The sequence below is a fragment of the Anolis carolinensis genome, chromosome 1 (assembly GCF_035594765.1).
Source record: "Anolis carolinensis isolate JA03-04 chromosome 1, rAnoCar3.1.pri, whole genome shotgun sequence".
Taxonomy (NCBI): domain Eukaryota; kingdom Metazoa; phylum Chordata; class Lepidosauria; order Squamata; family Dactyloidae; genus Anolis; species Anolis carolinensis.
Window position 1 is genome coordinate 160,895,296 of NC_085841.1, and position 26,114 is coordinate 160,921,409.

The window sequence follows — 26,114 nt, forward strand, 5'->3', positions numbered from 1 at the left end:
AAGATGTTGTAGGATTGCAACTCTCAGCAGTCTTGGTCAACATAGCCAATGGGAAGCGACTGTGGGAGTTGAAGTAGAAAATAAATTTGGAAGACACCCCCTTCTTCATTCCTGTTTTAACTTGGATTTGAACTAGAAACTTTGTGCACATTGCCACTGGCCTATGTTGACTGATGCCCTGCCTTTATATGGGTCTCATATGCCTTCAAGTCATCTTCAACTTATGAAGATCCTGTCATTGGGCGTTCTTGGCAAGATTTAATCAGGAGAGTTGTCATTGCTATTCCTCTTAGGCTAAGAGAGGAAAACGTGACTAAACAACAGGGGTTTTTAATGTTTTGTTTCCTTTATACAGCCATAGAGAAAACAACAGCTCTTTCTATAAATACCATAAACGGATTCAACTGTAAAATCTGTGCCTTTGTTTTACACCACAGCCAAGTCTAGTAAAAGGCAAAGTTTTCCCCTGACATTAAGTCCAGTCATGTCTGACTCTGGGGGTTGGTGCTCATCTCCATTTCTAAGCTGAAGAGCCAGCATTGTCCGTAGACATCTCCAATGTCATGTGGAATGACTGCATGGAGCGCCGTTACCTTCCCGCCGGAGTGGTATCTATTGATCCACTCACATTGGCATGTTTTCGAACTGCTAGGTTGGCAGAAGCTGGAGCTAACAGCGGCCACTCACGCCACTCCCGGGGATTGAACCTGGGACCTTTTGGTCTCCAGCTCAGTGCTTTAACGCACTTCGCCACCAGGGCGAAGTACGGGTAAGTATATTTAGAAATGCAGCTTAAATACATTATCTGTTCCTTTTATTTTCAGACAGGAGGAAAATCACATCTTATTCTTTCTATGGATTTTAAAAAGCTCATCCAAAGCATCTTTTCTGAGATCTATTTCCCAGTGGAATAAAGGAGAATAATTCCGTTGTTCGTCTTTAAACAAATGTTATTGATTTAAGATTGTAAGGCTTTGGATTGCCCATACCGGAGCATTAGTTCCACGGAGTTCAATACTGCGTGCGTTTAAAGGCCATTGAACACCTGATTTATAGTGGCATAAATTTATTTCACTAAGCCTCAACCGTTTGACATGCTTGGGGATTCTCTATTTCTTCATACTAGGGCTGTAGTTCCCAACCTAAGCACACAGGATATGGCCATTTAGAGCTTGGAATTTAAATCTCAATTTATATGTACATACATATGTATGAATTTATGATTTTGCTTTAAGTTAATTCTGAATTCAATTGAGCCACTTCTAGGAAGCATATACAGTTGGCCCTCCAAAGACATGACTTTTGTATCCATGGATTCAACCAACTGTGGTTCAAAAATATTAAAGAAAACAATAAAAAGTATACCTGGATTTTTTTTCCATTTTACACCAGGAGCACTATTAAACTACACTAGTATATAATGGGATTTTTTGGATTCTTGGGGTTCTGGAGCCAAACTTCAGTGGATACCAAGGGCCCACTGAAACTTCCTCATTGAAACTGCTTTAGTGTCTCCTCATTTCTTTCAAGGTACAATTTAAAGTGCTTTGTATGATCTATAAAGCTCTGTATGATGTAGGTCCAGACTATGTGAAAGCTCGTATCATTTCATATGAGGCTGCCCAAGTCTTTAAATTGTTGAGGGAATGTTGTTTTCACAATATGACCATCCCTTACAGCAGTGGTTCTCAACCTTCCTAATGCTGTGACCCCTTAATACAGTTCCTCATGTTGTGGTGACCGCCAACCATACATTTATTTTCATTGCTACTTCAAAACTGTAATTTTGCTACTGTTATGAATTGTAATATAAATATATGATATGCAGGATGTCCAAATTTGAATACTGGTGGGGTTGGGGGGGGGGTTGATTTTGTCATTTGGGAGTTGTAGTTGTTGGGATTTATAGTTCATCTACAATCAAAGAACATTCGGAACTCCACCAACAAGGGAATTGAACCAAACTTGGCACACAGAACTCCCATGAACAACAGGAAATACCAGAAGAGTTTGGTGGACATTGACCTTGAGTTTTGGAGTTGTAGTTCACCTACAACCAGAGAGCACTATGGGCTCAAACAATGATAGATCTGGACCAAACTTGGCACGAATACTCAATATGCCCAAATGTGAAGACTGCTGGAGTTTAGGGAAAATAGACATTGACATTTGGAAACTGTAGTTGCTGGGATTTATCATTCACCTACAATCAAAGAGCTCCTTGAACCCCAACTATAGAATTGGGCAAATTGGGCTTTGGTGGGAGGTGGTCCATTTGTTTTAGAATACAGATGAGTAGCATGCCCCAATCTGCAGGTCTGCTCGATTAGCAAAGAAATGAGCTCTACATAAACAACACCTGAGAACTTGTGATAAAAGGTTCTCAAGGTCTCATTCTTATTGCAGGTGGCAGCATCTATGCTTCATGGCATAATTCTGAACTATTTGCTATATCGACCCTGTTGACTCTGGACTTCATCTAGGACTTCTTTGTTTTGGATTATGACTTCAACCTCAGACGCTACTATCAAGGGACTGCTGGCTTTTATTGACTTTGGATTGGAATTCTGGTTGCTATTTATTATTGCACAGACTCTGGAACTCTTTCGGCATGACCACAATAATTTGGACTATGAACTTGGAATTTATTTCACTCCCAACCGAGAGTGTGTACTAACATATAAGATCACAAAGTTTTTAGCTATGGGCTGTCTATATGTTAACTTCAGAACTTTGTTAATATGATAGCCAGCCTTCCCAGTTTTGTGCCATGTCTGTATATAGTATGTTTTATGCTTATATATATACACGTACACTATCATAGCAAACATTTTGCTTGTCAGAAAATTGTGAGGAGTTTTGAGTTTTTATTTGAGGTTTTGGGGAGATTGCTGTTCCATTCCCACAGCATTGCCCTGATAGAACAACTAAGGGCACATCTACACTGAAAATGTAATGCTGTGTCATATCAGTATTGAAGAAAGAGACAGATTAAGATAGCCCCATTGAAGAAAGAGAGAGACCAGGATGGCCTCATCTATATTGGCCTTCCGCAAGCAGGTCAAGACCTTTTTATGTCTACAGAATAAGGGGCAGGCTTTGGAGGAGTTGGGTGGGATTGGGGGGAATATGAATTTTAAAGGTGCATTTATTTATTGTGTTTTAATTCTATTTTTACCACTCTGTTATTTAATTGTTTTTTTAAACTTTTGTATTGAACCTTTTAAACTTGTTTAGTGTGGAGTGTTAGCCTCCTTGAGTCCCCACAGGGAGAAAGGTGGGATATAAATATAATAATAATAATAATAATAATAATAATAATAATAATAATAATAATAGTTTGAATCTAATGTTTTTGGTTTAACCAGGACTTGGCAAAATATGACAATGGGAAAGGCAGGAAAGACCCCCCAGGCCCCCAAAATGGGAAGGGAAGGAAAGACCCCTAAACTCCCAAAGTGGGAAAGGAAGGGGGGAAAACAGATTCCCAGATGGGAAGAAAAAGAAAGATTAACACACTCACAAGACAGGAAGGGAGGAACTGAAAAGACCCATAAGGTGGGAAGGAAAGACCCAGGCACACTCAGTTTTTTTGGGGGGAGGGGGAGGCCTCACAGTCTGGGTCCACAATGAAGCCCTTCTTGTCCCGCTCCCTTTTCCCTCACTAAGGCAAGCAGAGGCAACAAGGTTCTGGGGAGAAATGGTCCATTTCAGGAGAGGATGCCTGGGACCACATATGTTACACTGTCACCTCCTACATGTCACTGCTGCTGGTTTGTTCAAGCTCCTGGTCATTGTGTGTGCCTCTGCTGGTCAGAACAGTATATGTACATGACCAGAAAGAAGGAGGGAGAAAGCTAAGAGCAGCAGTGAGTTAGACACAATCCCCCTTTCTCTCCACTGATGGGTACAGGAAACGGATGGTGTCACCAGTATCAATTTGGACAATGGATCTGTCCAAATCAGAGTTGACCCCACTATCCAGACTGTCTCAAAGCTTCAGAATACTCCAGAATTCCCAACAAGCTCCCAAGTATTGCCTAACATTGGTAAAAGCAGGACAATGTAAGTTTAGATCAAAATACTCCATGATAGCCACCAAAAGCTAATGTACATAATGAAAATAGCCAGTAGGTCGATTATAATAATACACTATGATAATTGTGTATTTATATTGCATGTAATATTATTAATAATATTGCAATATAGTGGTATAGTACAATATAGGAATATATAATGCTTATATTGTGCCATACTAATATAATATATTGTATGTACATATAACTTGTAAGCCACCCTGAGTCCCCTTCGGGGTGAGAAGGGTGGGATATAAATGTTGCTAATAAATAAATAATAAATAAATAGGTCATTGAGGGTGAGTCTGGGGCTTTGTACTCATGTAAATAAGCCCTGGTGAGGCCACAAAAAAGAGGCTTCTTAACAGTTGGTCCTAGAGTTTCAAACTCCCTCCCAAAGGAGGCTCAGTTGGCCCCCTCTCTGCACTCTTTTCAAAAAAACAAAACAAAAAAACAACAACCTGATTTAAATCAGGCTTTCAGCTTTAAAATGGCTGTATACACTTGTCTTTTACTGTGTTTTTAATGTGTTGTTAATTCATGATTTAATTGCATTAGTCATTTAATGCTTCCAAACGTTTGTACTATATATTGCTTTTGCTATTCTGTCTTATAATAAAAACCCTTTTTGGCTCTATTTTGAGAAAGAGAGAATACTTATTAAGCAACTGAATTAATTCAAATTACTCATTTCTTTTTATGTGTATGTCTGTTTATCTAACTACAGACAAAAAGAAAAAAGAAACTGATCATTTATCAGTATTATTTACATTTCTACATTGCATTTACAAAGTGGTTTCACTAAGTGACAACCAAGATGTGATATCATACCTTCCAACTGTCCCGATTTGGCAGGAACAGACATGAGTTATTCTATCATCTGACTTTTTCAGGTGCTTTTAAAATGCCCCAGTTTCTCTGTACCTACTTCTTTCCCTCTTGTTGGCCTGTTTCAGTTACTGCAAACTGAGTTCAAAGCACGAAAGCAGTTTGTATACACTTAACTCATTTGGGGTGAGATGATGGAGGTGAAATCTTGCCCTTTCCAGTTGGCTTAGGCAAAGGCAAACTACTGCAGCATTTCTTAGATTCTGTCTTCTTCCTCTTTAGTCAATTTTGCCATCTTGACAACACTTTGTTGTTCTTTGTCCACACATGTTCTGGTTTTTAACTGTGAAATGTTGGAGGATATATGATACAGGGTTCAGATGTCTAAAAACCCTCAACAGCAATTGAGTTTAAAATTATCGAAACACATGTATGTTGTGTTTTTTTCAAAATAAGGAATCCCACAGAATGCCTAAGTGGTATTTCATGACAGACGGCCCTGGGGTGGTAAACAAGGGGCCTGTAGGCAGGTCCTTCTGTCTGCCTTCTACAAAATGCAAGAATTTTCAAAAATAACAAAATGCCCCCCTAAAATAACAGATAGGTTTTGAAATCAACACATTCCTCAGTAGTGAGAAACCCAACACTCCAGCTGGCTTACCAGCAACTAAAGCTCATCTTGTTTTATCAGAAATGTCACTTAATGTTCTGATTACTGTGATAGAAGTTGAAAATATGCCATAAGTGTGTGCATACAAAAGGATTGCTCCAAAGCTCTTACAACTGCAAAATAGCTAGCAACACCACAACCCAATATCCATCTGCTTAAATATATACCCTTTTGTAGGCATATTCCTTTGGGCTTACTCCTTGACCAAGACTGTCACAAAAGGCTCAAGGGCCTTCAGTAGCTCAGTATGCCTTTCACCAGCTCTGGCTGGTTCACTGCCTGCAGCCTTTCTCAGAGACAGACGGCCTCCAGCTTGGATTACAGAAGAAGCATACCCGGCAGCATTACAAAGATGAAAACTGGGACATGTATGGCCAAGCAATATCAGGATAAGGTAACTTCATTGAATTGAAAGAAACTGTCAGAAACAAAACAAACCAAACCAAACCACGCAAAAACAAAATATTAAACAAATTAAAATAACTTCCTATAACTTACAAGTATATAACTAACTATATGATTACTCACTCTAATAGATGAATATAATTTAAAAAAAAATTATTAATAGATTATTTTGATACTCCATAACCTAAATATCAGCAAAGTATAAATAAAATTTATACAAAACAAAATATGTATAACTAGACATCTATTCAATCTTTATAATTAAGTAACTCCATTATTCACTCCTTGGACTTATTATCATTAAATCCCTTTCCATTCTTTTAAAATATTCTGCAAATAAATTCCAATCTTTCTAAAAATCAGATCTATCACATAATAAATACACTGCTAGCTCCAATACTTTTAAAACACAGTCTTCACTTGAAGGGATACTGATTCTTTCGCAATATTGAGAATAAACTATTTGTACTGTTGTAACCATATCCCACATTAACCACAGTTCCCAGCATTGCTTCCCACTGGTTATGCTGGTTAAGTGTGAAAGGGCTTGTGGCTCAACAACATTTTGGGTAGTACATGACTTCCGTCTATGGATTACAGCAACACATTCAAACATAGGACTTCCCTTGAAAACAGATAATTAGCCAAAAGGAGGAACAGGAGGATGAAGTCATAGTAAAATTGGCTTACAGCCTGTAAAATCTGAAATGTGATTTTAAATCATTGTTTGCCTAAATTATATAGTATTCAACATCACATGCTTGCACCTAGATACAGCAAACATTTTTCATGAACGAATTGTCATTGAAATTGGTGGAACACATTCATCTTATCTAGATCAAATTCCATTATTATAGAAGCTTACTTACTTACTTAGGCGATCCCTCATAGTTCGAGGACGATTGTCTTCCATCTCTATTGTCTTGGGGGTGTGTCCATAGGTGGCTGAAGAGACCTATTCTTGATCTGCATGTTCTCCCGCAGTGAGGACATCGGTTTCCAGGTGGAAGGCGGTCCCGGTCAGGGTTGGCTTGATGGGCCTTCCTCTTGGCACGTTTCTCCCTTAAGTCCTCCATTCGTGCCTCTTCGAACTCCGCAGCACTGCTGGTCACAGCTGACCTACAATTAGAGCACTCAAGGGCCAGGGCTTCCAAGTTCTCAGTGTCTATGCCACAGTTTTTAAGGTTGGCTTTAAGCCCATTTTTAAATCTCTTTTCCTGCCCACCAACATTACGTTTCCCGTTCTTGAGTTCAGAATAGAGTAGCTGCTTTGGGAGATGGTGATCAGGCATTCGGACAACGTGGCCAGTCCAGCGGAGTTGATGGTGTAGGAGCATCGCTTCAATGCTGGTGGTCTTTGCTGACATTTGTCCGCCTGTCTTCCCAAGAGATTTGCAGGATTTTTCTGAGGCAACGCTGATGGAAACATTCTAGGAGTTGAGTGTGACGTCTGTAGACCGTTCACGTTTCACAGGCGTAGAGCAGGGTTGGGAGGACAATGGCTTTATAAACAAGCACCTTGGTCTCTCTATGGATGTCCCGATCATCAAACACTCTCTGCTTCATTCGGAAAAATACTGCACTCGCAGAGCTCAGGCCGTGTTGTATTTCAGTGTTGATGTTGACTTTTGTGGAGAGGTGGCTGCCAAGGTAGTGGAAATTGTCAACATTTTCTAATGTTACGCCATTAAGTTGTATTCCTGGCATTGCAGAGGGATTAGCTGGTGCCTGTTGGAAGAGCACTTTGGTTTTCTTGATGTTCAATGAGAGGCCGAGCTTCTCGTATGCTTCTGAGAAGGTGTTTAGAGTGGCTTGTAGGTCTTCTTATGAGTGCGCACAATGTTGTCATCGGTATATTGGAGTTCTATAACAGATGTTGTGGTGACCCTGGTTTTGGCTCTCAGTCTGCTGAGGTTAAATAGCTTGCCATCTGCCCGACAGATGATTTCCACTCCAGTGGGAAGCTTCCCATCAACAAGGTGAAGTATCATAGCGATGAAGATGGAAAATAAGGTAGGGGCAATAACACATCCCTGCTTGACACCTGATTCCACCTTAAATGGGTCACTTTGGGAGCCATTGATGTCCAAGACTGTTGCCATCATGTCATCATGGAGGAGCCGCAGGATGTTCACAAATTTTTGGAGGATGGGCCAGAGAGCACTGTGATTCACTGTGTTGAATGCCTTTGCAAGGTCAATGAATGCCATGTACAGAGGTTGGTTTTGTTCCCTGCATTTTTCTTGGAGCTGTCGTGCAGTGAAGATCATGTCCACTGTTCCTCTGGAGGGACGGAACCCGTTCTGACATTCTGGGAGGGTGTCTTCTGAAACAGGGAGAAGGCGGTTTGCAAGGATTCTTGCGAGAATTTTCCCAGCGAGGTTAGAAGGGAGATACCGCGATAGTTCCCGCAGTCTGTTCTATCTCCTTTCTTAAAAAGGGTGATGATATTGGCATCCTTGAAGTCTGCTGGGATTTTCTCAGTCACCCAAATTTTTTCAAGGAACTGGTGGAGTTGTTGTATCAGCTCAGGTCCACCCTCTTTGAAGATTTCAGCAGGGATCCCATCAGGTCCGCTGGCTTTGTTGTTTTTTTGTTGGCTGATGGCATTGCTGACTTCTTCCAAACTAAGCAGTGCTGCAAGCTCATCCCTGGCTTGTTGTTGCGGGATTTGTGAGAGAACCTCTTCGTCCACATTGGAGCTGCGATTGAGCAGGTTCTGGTAGTGCTCTTTCCAACGTAGTGCAATTGATGCACAACCTGATTACTAGACTGGAAAAGCAGGAGCAGCAGCAGCGAGGAAAAGAAGAAATTAGAGAAAGAGGAGAGGGAGAAGAGCACTAGCAGCATGCTCAGTAGGACTCAGTAGATTGAAGTCCTTCAAATGCTGTTGCCCAGTCACTTCCATTAGGAAGTGTAAGCATGATCAAGGCAAAGGATGACTGGGAGCTGATGAACAGCTTGTGGAACACATTTTGCCCACCTATCCCAATGCTCTCACACAAAAAATGTTTTTCAACAGAAAGAAAAAATGGGAGGAGTGGTGGGAAAACATGGAAAGGTTACACATGGACAATATCATTCCCTGGACACCCTCTCCCCACCCAACACATTTATCCTTGATGGACAAACAAGCGAAAACTTTTTAAACAACTAATTATAGCAATGTATAACCAGATAATTTAGGCCTTGAAATAAGTAACTCATTATTTTTAAAGTAACTTTCCAAGCTTTGGTTCTAAGGGTAGTTTGCATTCTTGATGCCATCATTTTGGTGATGAAAAATAAACTAGAACTAGTCAATAGCTGACTTTCGCAGATCTCCCAAAGTTTATGCTCTTACATACGAGAACAATAATTCTCAGCAGCTGAATATGTTAACTATGATAGTTTTCAAAAAGACAGTAATCATTATACTGTTCATCAAGTTCACCTCTGCACACCATGCCCTGTGACAAGTTTGTGACCTTTTCCTCCTTGATTGGAATGTGTGTCTAGGTAAATTCTGGGTGGAGAGTGTTGTAGTTCAGCCCTTGATTGTGCCTGCACCTGATGTCACTGAGGAAGTGGATCAGGGGGATTCTTGGCCTGCGAGTCAGCAGGAGATTTTAAGTCCTGAAACTGAGCCATCTCTGTCTCCAGCAACTAGTGAAGGCCACATTCCACAAAGGGGCCAAGATGTTGCTGAGAAGCCTTTTGCTAGAGAAGACAGGTCAGAGGTTGAGAGGAGTTCAAAGGATGAACTGCCAGGTGAACAGACTAATGAGCCGATAGATAAAGAGATTTAGTGTTCGTGAATGCAGAGCTGCCCAATAGAGTTTGAGAAGGTCATAGCGCTTGTTAGCCAAAAAGTCCTTATCAGGTTCTCAGGGGATGGCATGGTTTTATGGCTATATTAGAGAGATCAGACGGGGTTTTTGGCAGTTTGGTCAATGTTGGAGTTTGAGAAGCAGCATCTAGGATCAAGTCTTAGCTAAGCTAAGGGAAATCTAGGTTCATGTTTCATGCTTTCGAGTTTAAGTGAATATTCCTGGATTTCTGTATTGGATTTTAACATTGCCTTTTTGTATTCTCTGCTGGATGTCTTGTTGTTTTGGATTTTGAAACATCTCTTGTACCTTGAATCTTACAGACTTTTTATACATTTAGACTTTGACCTTTTTACTGGTTTCACTGACCTGCTTTTTATATAATCTTCACTAAACTGCTTTACTGTTTTAAATTGGAATGAAATGTGACGGCTAAGTACAGAGGTGTTTCCTGCCCTGGAGTACAACAGAGAGGCAAAAGAAATGCTTAGCTTTGGGATAATTCAATTAGTATAATTATCTACAACGTTGGATCTATTCAAGACAAGTATTTTTCCAGACCAACCCTAGGTCAAGACTTTTCAAAGTCAGCCTCCTGCCCGCAAAAATAGCCCCAACCTTTTCTGTACCAAAGTGAGATGGCCCTGACCCATTGCCAACGCTATGAAGTAAGACCGAACTATCAATATGTAATTGTAAGCTAGAGGTGCCATTTATTCTTTGTCACAGACAGAAAAATATATTGTGTTGGCCCTGGTTCTCATAATTTCAGTTTATTTTCACTGTGAATCAATTTCACTTGGCATTGAAACTTGTGTAAATAACTACATTTTAGAAGTACAGCCTGCTCAGTAACTGTGTATTGTCTAATGTAGCTTGGATATTATATTGCAGTAACTGAAAATTGAAAATCTCTCAAAGCCATTCAAGATGTTTATTGCCTTTCTCCAGTGAAACCACACAAACTTCCTTATGTCCTTTGACAACTGACAAGCAAAGGACTTTCAAATAAGGAACAGCTCTTTCAGTTTACTTGTAGCAAAGTTAATGAAACTTCAACAATAGTGTCCCTTGAGAAGAGCATGTTAAATCTTTTTTAAAGTGCTTGAAGAGCAGTAGATATATCAGGTTGCTATGTATTTCTCTTGCAAGGAAAAATATGACATAAATTGTTTATATGAAGTTAGCTGAATTTTGGTGTCACTAAAATCAATGAAACAAGTTGGTCATGGTCATTGATTCAAATGGAAACCGATCATAATTCCATCTGTTTTTTCTCACCAATAACGTGAAAGTTCAGAGGAAAAAGAGTACAAATCCTAAACACCTAAACAGCAGATCCTGTTTGATCTTGGAAGTGAAGCAGAGTCAGTCCTGGTTACTACTTGGATGGGAGACTACTAATTAATACTAGCTGCTGTAGGCTATAGTTCAAAGAAAAGAACTGGCAAAACCACTTCTGAGGATTTCTTGAAATTCATGGGATTGCCATAAATTGGCAGGCGACTTGAAGGTACACATCCTATCCTATTTCAGCTAAGTTTCTGAACTACAAAATCTGTATTTAAATTTTTAAGACATCGTTTACTAGGAATAGAAGAAACTTACCTTGCAAATGAATAACCAAGGATATCAAGATCTTTGGTCTTTATCTTCTACATTCATGCTTTGGAGTACTCTTTAAAGCTGTTGCATCTGAAAGGAGCACTGATGGGAAGAACAAACCCCAGGGTATTATAAGGGACCATAGTCTAGGACGTACCTGAAAATCACCATAGGCTCCCAGCTATGGATTTTAACAAATTTTTCAGATTTTTTCTCACAGTGCATCTACATGCTATGGAATCACGGGAGTTGCATTCTTACAAGGTCTTTAGTCTTCTCTGACAAAGAGAGCCTGAGCCTCACCAATTCATAAACCCAGGATTTCATAGCATGGAGCCATGGCAGTTAAAGTGGCATCAAACTGCATTAATTCCACAATGATACACCTTCAATCTCCCACCTCTATAAGTTGTAATGACGTGCCATATAATGAGAATGGTGGTCAATACAATATAGCACTATTGGAAAACAAACAGCATTTTGCAAGATGGATGAGCTGATTTACTGTGCACACATTTTGAAAATTGATAAATTATTATTATTATTATTATTATTATTATTATTATTATTATTATTATTATTTATACCTCACCTCCTCTCCCCAAAGGGACTCGGGGTGCCTTACAACAAGTAATAATACAAAATTATGAGAATACATGATAAACAACAATAACCATAACCAGATTAACATTTAGTACAATTTAAAATACTATAAATATTAATAACTAACGATTTAAAAACTATTGGTCCTGTACAATGAATCTAGAAGGTAAAATTCACAACAGAGCAATTTAAACTAATAGTCCTATAAAAACAATCCAAGTATATATATATAAAATACCATTTAACCAGCCGTTCCTGTGTCTGATGGTTTCCAATGTTGTGTAACCATTTAAATGCTTTTAAATTGAAGCTCATTTTTTATTTGTTTGTATATGGTACCATTACATGGAGGGGGGAGGAGAATTATACCATTAGAATGACAAGAAACAAATAGAAAAAAGAAACCTTTCTTGAATAGACATTGCTAGCACTACTATGTTCCCATAGCACTTGAAAACCATGGAGAAAGACAAGTGCCTTGTATATCTTGGGAATGACTTGGCTTGACTCAAACCTAGTTTCAATATTTTCTGGATAGGGAAAGATAAAATGAAGCTGAACACTGTAGCAGAAGGGTACACAACCATCACCAGAAGGAAGTGGGAGAAAATTCAGCACCACCTTGTATCCTCTCCTCTGTCTCCTCTCTGCTTATCTTGATGAAATCACTCCAAACTCTACAGATGACAGAAAGAGAGCTGAAGATTTAGATGACCTATTTTGGCTCAGCTCTACTAAAAATATGTACCACACTAGATCTATGTAGTTGCTTTGATACATGTTTTTGTCTCCATTTGCATCTAAGAAGTTTGTCTCATCACTGTTGTGTCTGGCTTCTTTCTCTGCCTGTTTGCACTACAAAAGCTTCCAAAGCTGCCTTTTGCTGGCATAGATTCCCATCCACCTGCTTCTCAGTGTACTCACTGTACCGCTAACAAGCCATCATGACAAACAAGCACAAATCTGCTCAGTTGTCATTTCCCTCTCCTGAGAACTAGAGCATTTCTCAAGATTGCTACTTAAGAAAAAAACAAACAAACTCAGTGACTGAATTAGATATGTGGTCTTATCTATACTAAAAAGCAATTACTATTTTCAGATCTTGAAGAACTTTCTCAGTAGTTCCCAGGCTTTGGAATTTCACTGCAATGAAGCTCAATTGTATTAGATTAGATTATAATTATACTTGCTTTGCCGTAACCACAAATTCTACACCCAAAGTCTACCATCCATGGTTTGAAAATATATTTAAATATCCAAAACTGAAACCTTGATTTTGCCATTTTTATATAAGAAACACTATTTTACTACAGCACTGTATATAATGAGATGAGAATACATGGATTCTGGTTCATGGGGTTTCGTGGAACCACCCTTAGTGAATACCAAGGGTCCACTGTATATTCACAGAGGCTTTCAGCAGTTTGCTGGTTCCTGAGAGAGGGGATTTTAGATGGGGGTGTGTGTTGTGTTTTGCTTACTGCTGTGTTGCTATGGCTTTTAATTCATCAGTGTTCTAATATAACAATAGCAGAATGACATAATTGGAAGGGACCAGAAAGGCCATCTAATTCTATGCCATGCAGGAATATACAACAAATGCACTCCAGAGAGATGGCCATTCAAACTCTATTTAAAACCTCCAAAGAAGATGACTTTAGAAATCTATTCCACTCTCAAATAGCTCTTACTGTTAAGAAATTCTTCCTAAAGTTTGGATGTAATATTTTTTCCTTGAAATTTAAATCAATTGTTTTGTATGAGAGCAGCAGAAAACAAGCTTTTCCCATGTTCTATAGGAAGACTTTCCAGGTACAGTAGAGTCTCACTTATCCAACACTCGCTTATCCAACGTTCTGGATTATCCAGCGCATTTTTGTAGTCGATGTTTTCAATACATCGTGATATTTTGGTGCTAAATTCATAAATACAGTAATTACTACATAGCATTACTGTGTTTTGAACTATTTTTTCTTTAAAATTTGTTGTATAACATGATGTTTTGGTGCTTAATTTGTAAAATCATAACCTAATTTGATGTTTAATAGGCTTTTTCTTAATCTCTCCTTATTATCCAACATATTCACTTATCCAACGTTCTGCCGGCCCATTTACGTTGGATAAGCGAGACTCTACTGTATTTAAATATGATTATCCACTTAGGATAGAAAAATGATTTTAAAACGCAAGCTTAGAAGGAAAAAAATCCTGGTCTCACAAAAATCTTTGCAGTTTGAGACTTATTCTGTATAAAAAATTACATGCGTGAATTTTCTTTTCTTTTCTTTTTGCACACAGAACAGAACATTCTGATCTGGAAACATTTTCTATGAAGAAAATAACATGTTGTGTCTATACAAATTCATTCTGTTTTGAGCTTCCCTTAGTCCAAGGCTTGGAAGAAAACTGATAGATAAAACAAATAAAAATGATGAGAAGCAGAAAAACAATTTTCTTTCTCCCCAATACCTTTTAGTACATATTTGTTCTCTATACAGAAACTTCCAAACTGCAACTGCTTCGATTTTTTACTTTAGATGTAATTGTAAAATCTAACTCTAACCCTAATCCTAATGCTAACCCTAATCCTTGTTATTTCAGTGGTAGAACATTTTCCAAAAGAAAAAAAAACCTAGAACAAATTTTGACTGCTATATCTTTTAGGAATATTTTTCATGTTACATCTTTCTATTCCATACTAATTATTTATGTGTTTATCCATAGTCAGCCGGCATGTTAGATAGGCTAAATAGGTATTCTTCTAAGGACATTTATAACTCTAATGGATAGACTGGAACAGACTTACAAATTAATACACTGCTAGGCTTGTTTCTATATTACAAAAACTTTTGCTTCTCAATCAGTCACAAGTTATACAAAAACACAGGTGCATATTCCTGAATTCTACAGCTATCTGCCAGGTTAAAGGGAAGCTCGTGTTTTCTCTGCCTAAGGTCTATTCTTTAATTAGATCATTTTTCCCCAGACATTTCAAAGACAGAAAATATAACACACTGTCTTTAAAGGTGTTTCCAAGTACATTTTCATAGTACAAAACCTCAAACAGGAGTGTTCCCATGAGAGGAAAAGAAGAGAGAAAACACACATAGCAGGAAACTTTATCTTTGATGAGCATCATTTCAAAATAATATTGTGGTGAAGAGAATTAAATATATTCCCCTTCAAAAGTGCAACATGTTTATCTCCATGAAGGGGAATCCTGCCCATGCTCAAGAAAGATTCACAAAGGAAAGAAATCCATGTAAACAAGACCATTTAGACAACAATAAATGGCTTACACTTAAGACATGCCTGCTCAAGGATGTCTCTTTTCCCTCCAGATTGTTACCAAGTATAAACAGAATTCCTTCATCGAATAAGTTGGTTAAAGCTGTATTCAAAAGGAGCAGTACTCGTTCATTGGTTAGATTCCAAAGAGAGCATTGTTGAGAAAAGTGTGGTTGCTTAACCCAAGACTGTCAAATACAATAGTAGGACTGTGTTAGCATCTGGTACCCTTGGGCAAGTACCAGGTCAAGATTCTGCTCCTGATGCCTGGTTTTATCCCTCCATATTTTATTATTACCATTATTTTTCAGGCTCAGTTCTATGAGTAACACTGGTGAGCTCATCAAGCTATATTTTTAATATTTCACCATGTTCATACCTACCACTGTACTGAGGAATTATCAGAAATTTAAAAGGGTGATATAAATTATTGACATTGGTGTAGAACAATTGCTGATTGCAGGGTGCGAGGGCTAAGAATTAGCAAGAAACAGTGCAATAATTGACAAAACCAGAACTACATTAAAAAAATGGAGAAAGTCTGGTTTATTTTATGTCTGCTGGCCTCCCCAACATGGTCATTTACCAGCTGGAGAGCAAAGGTTGAGGTGTAGTTGCTGGGTGGTAGAGTAGCATCCATGTATGTTTGTACAGATAGACCTATTGCAATGACATTATTATACAAAGATACATCACATACTACCAACAACTACTTGACCACAAACTACTAAAACTACAACAAAAAGAAATACAAAATTCAAAAAAAATAAAGTTGTCTTCCAACTTTCTTGTCAATCGTGTCTATGATATTGAATAACACTTTCCCTACACTCAAACTACTTCACCCTTCTACTTCATGATCTAAATTACTTATTTTGGAACTCACCTCTTTCTTGCTAAAATAAATCAATGGTTCCCAAACTCTTTTTAAAAAACCTTGCCCTATGGGGGGTTGTTTTTGTATCTGATTTATCCATTTCTCAATGCAAACATTTTCGCCAACCAATCTTCCTCTTTTTTTTATATCAATTTTCCTCCATTTCTTCACGTACAACAACCTTGCCACAATAATTATCTATTGCAGTACTCTCTCATGTTTCTTCTTTCTCTGTTCATTCAGCAGTCCCAAAAAAAGTTTCTCTTAAATAGCTTCTGGATCAGACAATTTATATTTCCATTGTTTTTGCTTTGTTACATGTTCACCATATATGATAAAATGTTTCTTCTTGCTATCTCAATTTCCAATGTACATTAATAACTTTTTTATACGCTGGGATCAAATACTAATGATACTGCCTTTTATAAAAGTTCTCCTTAAGATCATAATAATGTTATTTGTCAGTGCTTAGAGAAGACCTCTAAGTGATCCCTGGGGGAGCCTGTTGCTGTGCATTGAACTATAGCAGGGGTCCCCAAACTTTTTAAACAGGGGGCCAGTTCACGATCCTTTGGACCGTTGGAGGGCCGGACTATATTTGGCCACTGAGCAATAATAATAATAATAATAATAATAATAATAATAATAATAATAATAATAATAATAATAAAAAGAGGGTTGGAAGAGACCCCTTGAGCCATTGAGTCCAACCCCCTTCTGCCTTTGCGCACCAAAAGCACAAGCAAAGCACCCCTGACAGATGGCCACCCAGCCTCAATGTTAATAATAATAATAATAAAAAAGAGGGTTGGAAGAGACCCCTTGGGCCATTGAGTCCAATCCCCTTCTGCCTTTGTGCACCGAAAGCACAAGCAAAGCACCCCTGGCAGATGGCCACCCAGCCTCAATGTTGCTAATAATAATAATAATAATAATAATAATAATAATAATAATAATAATAATAATGGTTGTAAGAGAAGAAGAGACCCCTTGGGTCATTTAGTCCAACTCCCTTCTGCCCTTGTGCCATGGGGGCCGGATAAACAGCTTCGATGGGCTGCATCCGGCCCCCGGGCCTTAGTTTGGGGACCCCTGAACTATAGGAACCTAGCTAGAGGCTGTTCCTCTGTTCCAAACTCTTCACCAGCCATTAATAGTTATGTGGGGAGAGGCTACAGCAGCTAAGAAGATGATTTCTTGAAGGGCAAATATGAAATGCGATGTGTCTTAGTTCCACTTGTGGAACTTTTATTCTGTGCCTCTCTGATGTAGGGTCATGGTTATTTGTTTTTCAAATACTTTTTAAAGAAAAAAGTTGTTTTAATTAATTATTTGAAACTTTATCCAAATGTCCTAAAGATTTAAAAAAAAAATAGAAAATAGAAAAATGTGATGAGTGATGCAGCAGATTAAAAAAAGCCAACTGGATATTGGGCTGCATCAAAAGGGGGAAATCATGGTGCCTCTCTATTCCACTTTGTTTAGATCTCACCTGGAATACTGTGTTCAATTCTGGGCATCACAGTTTAAAAGATATATTGACAAACTGGAAGGCATCTAAGTGAGGGCAACTAAAATGACCAAAGGTCTGGAGACCATGCTCTATGAGGAATGTCTTAAAGAACTGGGTATTTTTAGCCTGAAGAGAAGAGAAGGTTGAGAGAGCCGTGTGAAATGATATCATAATGAATAGGGAACAGGCTTGTTTTCTGCTGCCCTGAAAACTAGGACTCAGAGCAATGGGTTCCAATGACAGGAAAGGAGATTCCACTTGAACATTAGGAAGAACATCCTGACTGTAAGAGCTGTTAATCAGTGGAACTCTCTACTGGAACGAGCATCGAGTGAAAGCTCATTCCTTGGAAACTTTTATACAGATGCTTAATGGCCATCTGTCAGGGGTTCTTTTGCTTTTCCTCCATGGCAGGGGGTTGGACTAGATGTCCCATGTGGCCTCTTCCAACTCTATGATTCTATGAAATGCACAAAAAGCTATTATTTTGTTCAATGGAGAGAAAATTTGATTTTATTGTTTCTCTTACATGCAAGAATATAGTAAGTGAAGAGTGAAATATACTTATCTATCTACTATATCACCGACTATGTATCATGACCAATAATACACCCACACATGAAAACTCATGAGTTGTTGATATATCATGAATTTGTATGTCAACTTGTCATAGTACACTGCCTGACCATGTGATGTAGCAATTGCTCAGACATATTTCCCAACCATTAATCTTTGTAATTCCATTTCTGAACCACTGGTGCAACTTGTGAGTACAGTAGAACCCCGGTAGTCCGAGTCAAACGGGCGGACCTAAGCTCGGTCAACTGGATGACTCGGATTACCAGGCCTCTCCATTGGGAGGCAGCATGAATCCGGAGGAGTTTGCAGCCCCTCCGGATCCATGCTGCCTTCCAACGGAGGGGAGACCTCTCGGTTGGGAGGCAGCATGAATCCGGAAGAGTTTGCGCCCCTCTGGATCCATGCTGCCTTCCAACGGAGGGGAGACCTCTCGGTTGGGAGGCAGCATGAATCCAGAGGAGTTTGCGCCCCTCCGGATCCATGCTGCCTTTCAACTGAGGGGAGACCTCTCGGTTGGGAGGCAGCATGAATCCGGAGGAGTTTGCGCCCCTCCGGATCCATGCTGCTTTCCAGCGGAGGGGAGACCTCTCGGTTGGGAGGCAGCATAAATCCGGAGGAGTTTGCGCCCCTCCGGATCCATGCTGCCTTCCAGCGGAGGGGAGACCTCCATTGAGTGGGTGAAGGGGGAGGGCCGCAAAAGCCCTCCCCGTTCACCCACCTGCCCGCCCGTGCCTCGGCTCCTTCGTCACGCCGGGCCCGGCAACACTGGTGCCCGGCGTGGCGAAGGAGTCGGACGTGCGTGTTGGTAGGTAGAAAGCAAGCTACCTAGCAACACGCATGAGGCGCTTGCCCCTTGGGAGATGACCCCTGCGTGTTGCTAGGTAGCTTACTATCTACCTAGCAACACGCAGGGGCCACCTCCCAAGGGGCGAGCGCCCCGTGCATGTTGCTAGGTAGCTTACTATCTACCTAGCAACACGCACGCCAGCGAGCAGGTGAACAGGGAGGGCCTTTGCAGCCCTCCCCATTCACCTGCTCGGATTGCACGGAGGCTCGAACGAGCGGGGCTCGAACGAGCGGGGTTTTACTGTATATACATGCCTTCAAGTTGCCCGTTGACTTGTGGCAATTCCATCCATTTAATTGGATTTTCTTAAGCAAGGCATTTTCAGATGTGGTTTTGCTAGTTCCTGCCCTTGAAAATATAGCCTACAGCAACAAGGATTCCTTGGGGGTCTCCCATCTAAATCTTAACCAGGGCTAACCCTACTTAGATTCCAAGATCAGACTAATCTGATGCTTTTACAGGAGGTATTTAAGCACAACTTATTATAGCAAATTCCATGCACTACTCAGCCATATGCTTCCACTTCAGTTACAGTTATATGGTGAATGGCAGTGATCACTCAGTGATGAAATGTTAATTTATACATTTTATATGTGAATGAAAGATACTATTCATACTTCCTCATCTACCTCAACACTTCCAGGGCCAATCCTTTTGGCAATGAGTATCAGAATGGGGTAGACTTTAGACTGTGGCCTTGAAAGTGTTACTTCATATCTTTTTTTAAAATTGCCCAGTGAGAGTAGAGAATGAAAAGGAGTTGGCAACTGAGAATGAAACACATAAGTGGATCATCTTATGCAAGTGAAGGGGAGACAAACCAGTGACATTTGTCAGCTGAAGGATGTTTAAGTTTGTGTAGCTGTCAATATATCACTCAAAATAAAAATAGACAATGTGTTATGCCAGGAACAGTTTTGTTATTCAAGGAATAATAAGATTATTCAGTGAAACTGTTCTCCCACATGTACTTTCATCCTTCATATGAGCCTTTTAGCAGCTTGCATTGCTATTGAATTTGAATCGGGGAAGTAAGTGACCCAGTGTGCTCTCTGGTTGTGTTCCTCACTACAGCAGTCACCTTAAGCAAGAAGAATACAGTGACATTCTAAACAAATGGAAAACCAAACCAGAATATAAAGATTTGGCTGTGAGAAGGGTACTTCCTTTGTCCTCAATGCATTTCTTTTCTGTGTATCTGCTAGCCATAGTACCAAGGAGAGGTATTATATTATGTGGAAATGTGGGCAGTGGACTGGACCAGATCCAACCTGATATAGATGTCTACACCTCTAGAACACTAGGATAACTGCAGAACATCTAGAAGTTCTAGAGTAAATCCTGTTTCTCTTTGTATCAGATTAATGGCTAAATGTACGATGTACTGTGTGGAATCCCTGCAGCAGCTGAAAGGTGACTCCACTTTGTCTGTTTTCATAAAACAGCTGTTTTTGTGTCTAATAATCCTACAGTATAGATCCCTTTATGTGGATAACAACATTAAAGTCATGTTTTGCTCCACTTAGAGATGTCTCCATTCCAGGTGGCAACCCTCAAATTAGGAACATGTTAAATATAGATAAATGGGCAAATCATCATCATCATCATCATCTTAACAATAATTTTATTTCTTACCCGCCTCTCCTCACAGCTCGAGGCAGGTTACAACACTGCTAAAAAACATAATCATTTAAAAACATTCTCTAGAATACACATATGAAAACATATCTCCATGAAATACATAAATACACAAAATAAAAGTTAGATAGAGTGGAAGTTTAAAATTTGTCATTAAAACTGTCTGGGTAGGCCTGCCAGAAGTGATAGGTCTTCACTTGTGTTTTAAATTCTGGCAGCTGATCTAGCTGTTGTTCCACCGTCGTGGGGCGGCCAATGAAAAGGGTGATGGTAGCTGGTCTAGCTCTGGCTGGTAAGAGTAACCACCCCCCAGAGAACCTCAATGTTTGGGGCAGATTGTACAGGATAAAGTGATTCTGTAGGTAACCTGGACCTAAACCATGTAGAACTTTAATGGTCAATACCAACACTTTATACAAATTGGCAGCCAGCTGAGTGACTTTAGGATATATGTAATATACTCACTCCTAGATGTTCTTATAACCAATCTGGCTGCTGTATTTTGAACCAACTGAATTTTCTGAACTTGGTACAATAGTAGCCCAATGTAAAGCACATTGCAGAAGTACAACCTTGATGTTACCAGCATGTACACTGCCATCTTAAGGTCTTCAAAATCTGAGAAAGGCCACAGCTGGCGTATCAGCTAAAGCTGGTAATAAACACTCCTGGCCGTCGCTTCTACCTGGGTTGACATCTGGAGAGAAGGATACAGGAGCACCCCCAAGCTGCGAACACAGTCTTTCAGGGGGAGCATAACCCCAACTCAAGGGAGAATTTCCAAAGAACCCCAAGATAGATTTTTCAGAGCATCCCTTCACTTTGAACCATCCACACAGTCTGCTTTATCAAAATCCTGCTTCCCTGCCTTCTCAGTTGATAGTGCTTCTACTGCTTTGTTCAACCAACCTGCTGAGGATGGTCCGTGTATAAGTGGCCAATAGGTTCTAGGATTGCCACATATTCTCCAAAGCTGCACTCCATCTATGCTGTTATTTTAAGTTTCCAACCAAAAGTTTATACCCAAAAAGAAAAAGGTTGTGATTATGGTTTCCTTCCTAAATCTCTGCCTACCTCTCCACCCACCCCACTCCATCCACCCCACTCCATCCCATTGCCACAAATAGATCATTTGATTCTTGGTGTAGAAAGCCCCTGTTTACATGCAGCAAATGAGGCAGGTAAAAAGCATCTGTAAAATAGTCACCAAAGAGATGTTTTCTGTGTGTGCAGTGACTGCAAAATTAATGTCTAATTGTGGGTGCAAAATATCTTCCCCAAACATTTTGTCAATCTGATTTTGATGCACAACCGGGCATGCAAAATCCTTATTACATACAGGGTTGGATACTTAAGGAGAGTGTTATCTGCACAAGAAAATTACAGCTTTCTATAAACACAGAGCAACATATCTCTTTCGCCAGCTCTAAATGTTCAAAATCTGCCAAGCCTCTGGCAGAACAAGAGACTTGACCCCACAACTGAGATATTTAATATACATTTGCTTTTCCTGACCTTGAGAATTCAGACCTACTTTCAAAAATTGCATAGAATCATAGAATAGTAGAGTTGGAAGAGACCACATGGGCCATCTAGTCCAACCCCCTGCTAAGAAGCAGGAAATCGCATTCAAAGCACCCCCGACAGATGGCCATCCAGCCTCTGCTTAAAATCCTCCAAGGAAGGAGCCTCCACCACAGCCCTGGGGAGAGAGTTCCACTGTCGAACAGCTCTCACAGTGAGGAAGTTCTTCCTGATGTTCAGGTGGAATCTCCTTTCCTGTAGTTTGAAGCCATTGTTCCGTGTCCTAGTCTGCAGGGCAGCAGAAAACAAGCTTGCTCCCTCCTCCCTATGACTTCCCCTCACGTATTTGTACATGGCTATCATGTCTCCTCTCAGCCTTCTCTTCTGCAGGCTAAACATGCCCAGCTCTTTAAGCCTCTCCTCATAGGGCTTGTTCTCCAGACCCTTAATCATTTTAGTCGCCCTCCTCTGGACGCTTTCCAGCTTGTCAGCATCTCCCTTCATCTGCGGTGCCCAAAATTGGACACAGTATTCCAGGTGTGGTCTGACCAAGGCAGAATAGAGGGGGAGCATAACTTCCCTGGATCTAGACGCTATTCCCCTATTGATGCAGGCCAGAATCCCATTGGCTTTTTTAGCTGCCGCATCACATTGTTGGCTCATGTTTAACTTGTTGTCCACGAGGACTCCAAGGTCTTTTTCGCACACACTGCTGTCAAGCCAGGCGTCCCCCATTCTGTATCTTTGATTTCCATTTTTTCTGCCGAAGTGAAGTATCTTGCATCACAATATATTCCTTTAACCTGCCTTTCTTTCATCGCAAGATTCAAAGCAGCTTACAACAGTTTAAAACAAAGAATAACTAAAATTCTATTACTGCATTTTAAAAAGAGGAAATAAACAATTCTATTAAAACACTACATTAGAATATTTTAAACTTCAAAACATAATAAAAATGAAACACATCACACACCCCATTAAAAGCCCATTCTTCTACAAAAGTGGCTCCCAACCTTTGGTCCTCCAAATGTTTTGAACTTCAGCTCCCACAATTCCTAACAGCTAGTAGGTTGGCTAAGATTTATGGAAGTTGAAGTCCAAAACACTTGGAGGGCCAAAGGTTGAGAATAACTGTCCTATGAGAACTTAGGTAAGGAATAGAGGTGGTTTTGTCTGTTACTTCCTATGAAATATAGCCTACAGCATCTGGCATTCACTGGTTTCCTGTCATCCAAGTACTAGCCATAGTTGATCCTACTAAGCTTTCAAGATCATATGGGATTTGGTGCCTTAGAGTATTTAGGACCTAGACCACCAATGCATAAGCTCTCTGGGATTTCTTATATGTCTGCTGGTGCAAACGATTGCAAAAGTAGAAGATTGTCATTCCACTGTGTTTGTACACTGCTCTATTAAAATATCTGAAACAGCCCTCACATGAGTGAGCCCAATCTAGTCTTTGACATTTCTATGAAATATTCACTATTTAAATCTTTTTAAATTATGTTTATATAAATACATTAACAACTTAAAGTGAAACAAAACACAAAACAATGAACATTTTACAAACATATAACTTCAGCACCAAGGTCTGAACAAGTATCCTTTGCTTTACCATAAGATTTATAAGTCAACCATTTATAAGGTTGGGCCCGGGCTGTGGCACAGGCTGTTGAGCAGCCAGCTGCAGCCAGCTGTAACAAATCACTCTGACAAAGAGGTCATGAGTTCGAGGCCAGCTCGGAGCTCCGCGTTTGTCTTTGTCTTTGTTCTATGTTAAGGCATTGAATGTTTGCCTTATATGTGTAATGTGATCCGCCCTGAGTCCCCTTCGGGAATCAGGGTTGTTTTGCACTGGCAAGGAAGGAAGGAAGGAAGGAAGGAAGGAAGGAAGGAAGGAAGGAAGGAAGGGGAAGGGGAAGGGGAAGGGGAAGGGGAAGGGGAAGGGGAAGGGGAAGGGGAAGGGGAAGGGGAAGGGGAAGGGGAAGGGGAAGGGGAAGGGGAAGGGGAAGGGAAGGAAGGGGAGAAAAAAAGGGAACAAAATTGCACCAGTGGCGGGCAAGTCAAAGATACTTGAGAGATGGGGAACCATTTCTCCTACTGTACATTTTTCTTCCCAGCATCCCCCACACATGTCCCATAAAGCATCTCTTGTTACAATTAAACTTTTAGAGCAAATAGATAACAAGAGATGGTTTTTGATGGAAAATATAAAGCAGTGTGAAAAACCAGAGGAGAAAACTGAATGGGGTTCACTGAGAGGAGAATCTAGTCTCATTCCCATAGCATCACCTCCAATCCCCACCCCCTTTTGAATTCTCTCATTTCCCTTCTTTTTTACAAGGGTCTTTAAAGGATCTGTTACGTAGAAAATGGATAATTTCATTCCAGTTTTAATTGCTAAGGATTTAGTGAATACTGTCTGTGTATTTGTGGACTTGGGGATATGTTACTGCCATTGGCAGTGAGAGGCTTTGTTGTCAATGGGTCAGTGAATCCATCCACTTTAAGCTTTTAGTATAAATGACAAGGGAGCTATCCATAGTTCTATCTCAAGCTACCCAAATAGGTTCAGAACTTTAAATAGGTACTTTAAGTTCAGATTAAAACATGGAATGGATTTATCACCACACTAACATGGGATTCAATAATCATGTAGCAAATGACACCACTAAGAAAACTTTACTTTTATATCTTTCCTCTTCAAAATATGCAAAAGTTAAACCCATTTCTTTCCTTCAGTTAGGATTTTTCATCTCATGTAAACTCAGATATGAAACTGTGTATATATGAAAGTATCCACATGCCACCCCATAACAAAGCTCCCAGAAAGCCTCCAATTCATCCAGGAAAACATCAGGAAATTCATCAGGAAAGCCTCCGATTCATCAGGAAACCCCTTTTTAAATGGGTGCCCACATTAATTTTATGCAAACATCAATCCCACAGTAAATTCCATGGGTTAGTTCCCTAATTCTAAGATGTGGGAGGATGAGTACAACAAATATGAACTTGCGAAGTTATTATCAATAAACTACTCTCATTGGAGAGTTTTGTAAGTCAGGATTTATTCGATTGTCCAGCTGGACAAATTTAGTCCTGTCAGAAAATGAAATTTTCAGTTTCTTCTGTGGGCAATATGGACCAATAATCCAGAACACAATTAAATATTAAATATGTGAAAAAGAGAGAATATAAACTGACTACTGCCATCTACATGCCAGACTAATCTGATCTCTTTTTTCGATAGAGTTACGAGTTGGGTCGATACAGGGAATGCTGTGGATGTAGCCTACCTGGATTTCAGTAAGGCCTTCGACAAAGTCCCCCACGACCTTCTGGCAAATAAACTAGTAAAATGTGGGCTAGACAAAACTACGGTTAGGTGGATCTGTAATTGGCTAAGCGAACGAACCCAAAGGGTGCTCACCAATGCGTCGTCTTCATCATGGAAAGAAGTGACAAGTGGAGTGCCGCAGGGCTCCGTCCTGGGCCCGGTTCTGTTCAACATCTTTATTAACGACTTAGACGAAGGGTTAGAAGGCACGATCATCAAGTTTGCAGATGACACAAAACTGGGAGGGATAGCCAACACTCCAGAAGACAGGAGCAGAATTCAAAACGATCTTGACAGACTAGAGAGGTGGGCCGAAACTAACAAAATGAAGTTCAACAGGGACAAATGCAAGATACTTCATTTCGGCAGAAAAAATGGAAATCAAAGATACAGAATGGGGGACGCCTGGCTTGACAGCAGTGTGTGCGAAAAAGACCTTGGAGTCCTCGTGGACAACAAGTTAAGCATGTGCCAACAATGTGATGCAGCAGCTAAAAAAGCCAACGGGATTCTGG

General features: G+C 40.0%; 1 protein-coding gene across 4 annotated transcripts in view; it reads right to left on the minus strand.

Annotated features, from left to right (window-relative positions):
- The window catches only part of pak5 (p21 (RAC1) activated kinase 5), a 173,785-nt gene that overhangs the window by 133,764 nt on the left and 13,907 nt on the right, over nt 1-26,114 (minus strand). Inside the window, exon 2 of one of the 4 annotated variants that reach the window (XM_008116114.3) lies at nt 11,397-11,495. The exons of the other annotated variants lie outside the window; for them this stretch is intronic. The gene's annotated coding sequence lies outside the window, so the exon portion shown is untranslated. The remainder of the gene's footprint in view (nt 1-11,396; nt 11,496-26,114) is intronic. 4 annotated transcript variants of the gene reach the window in all.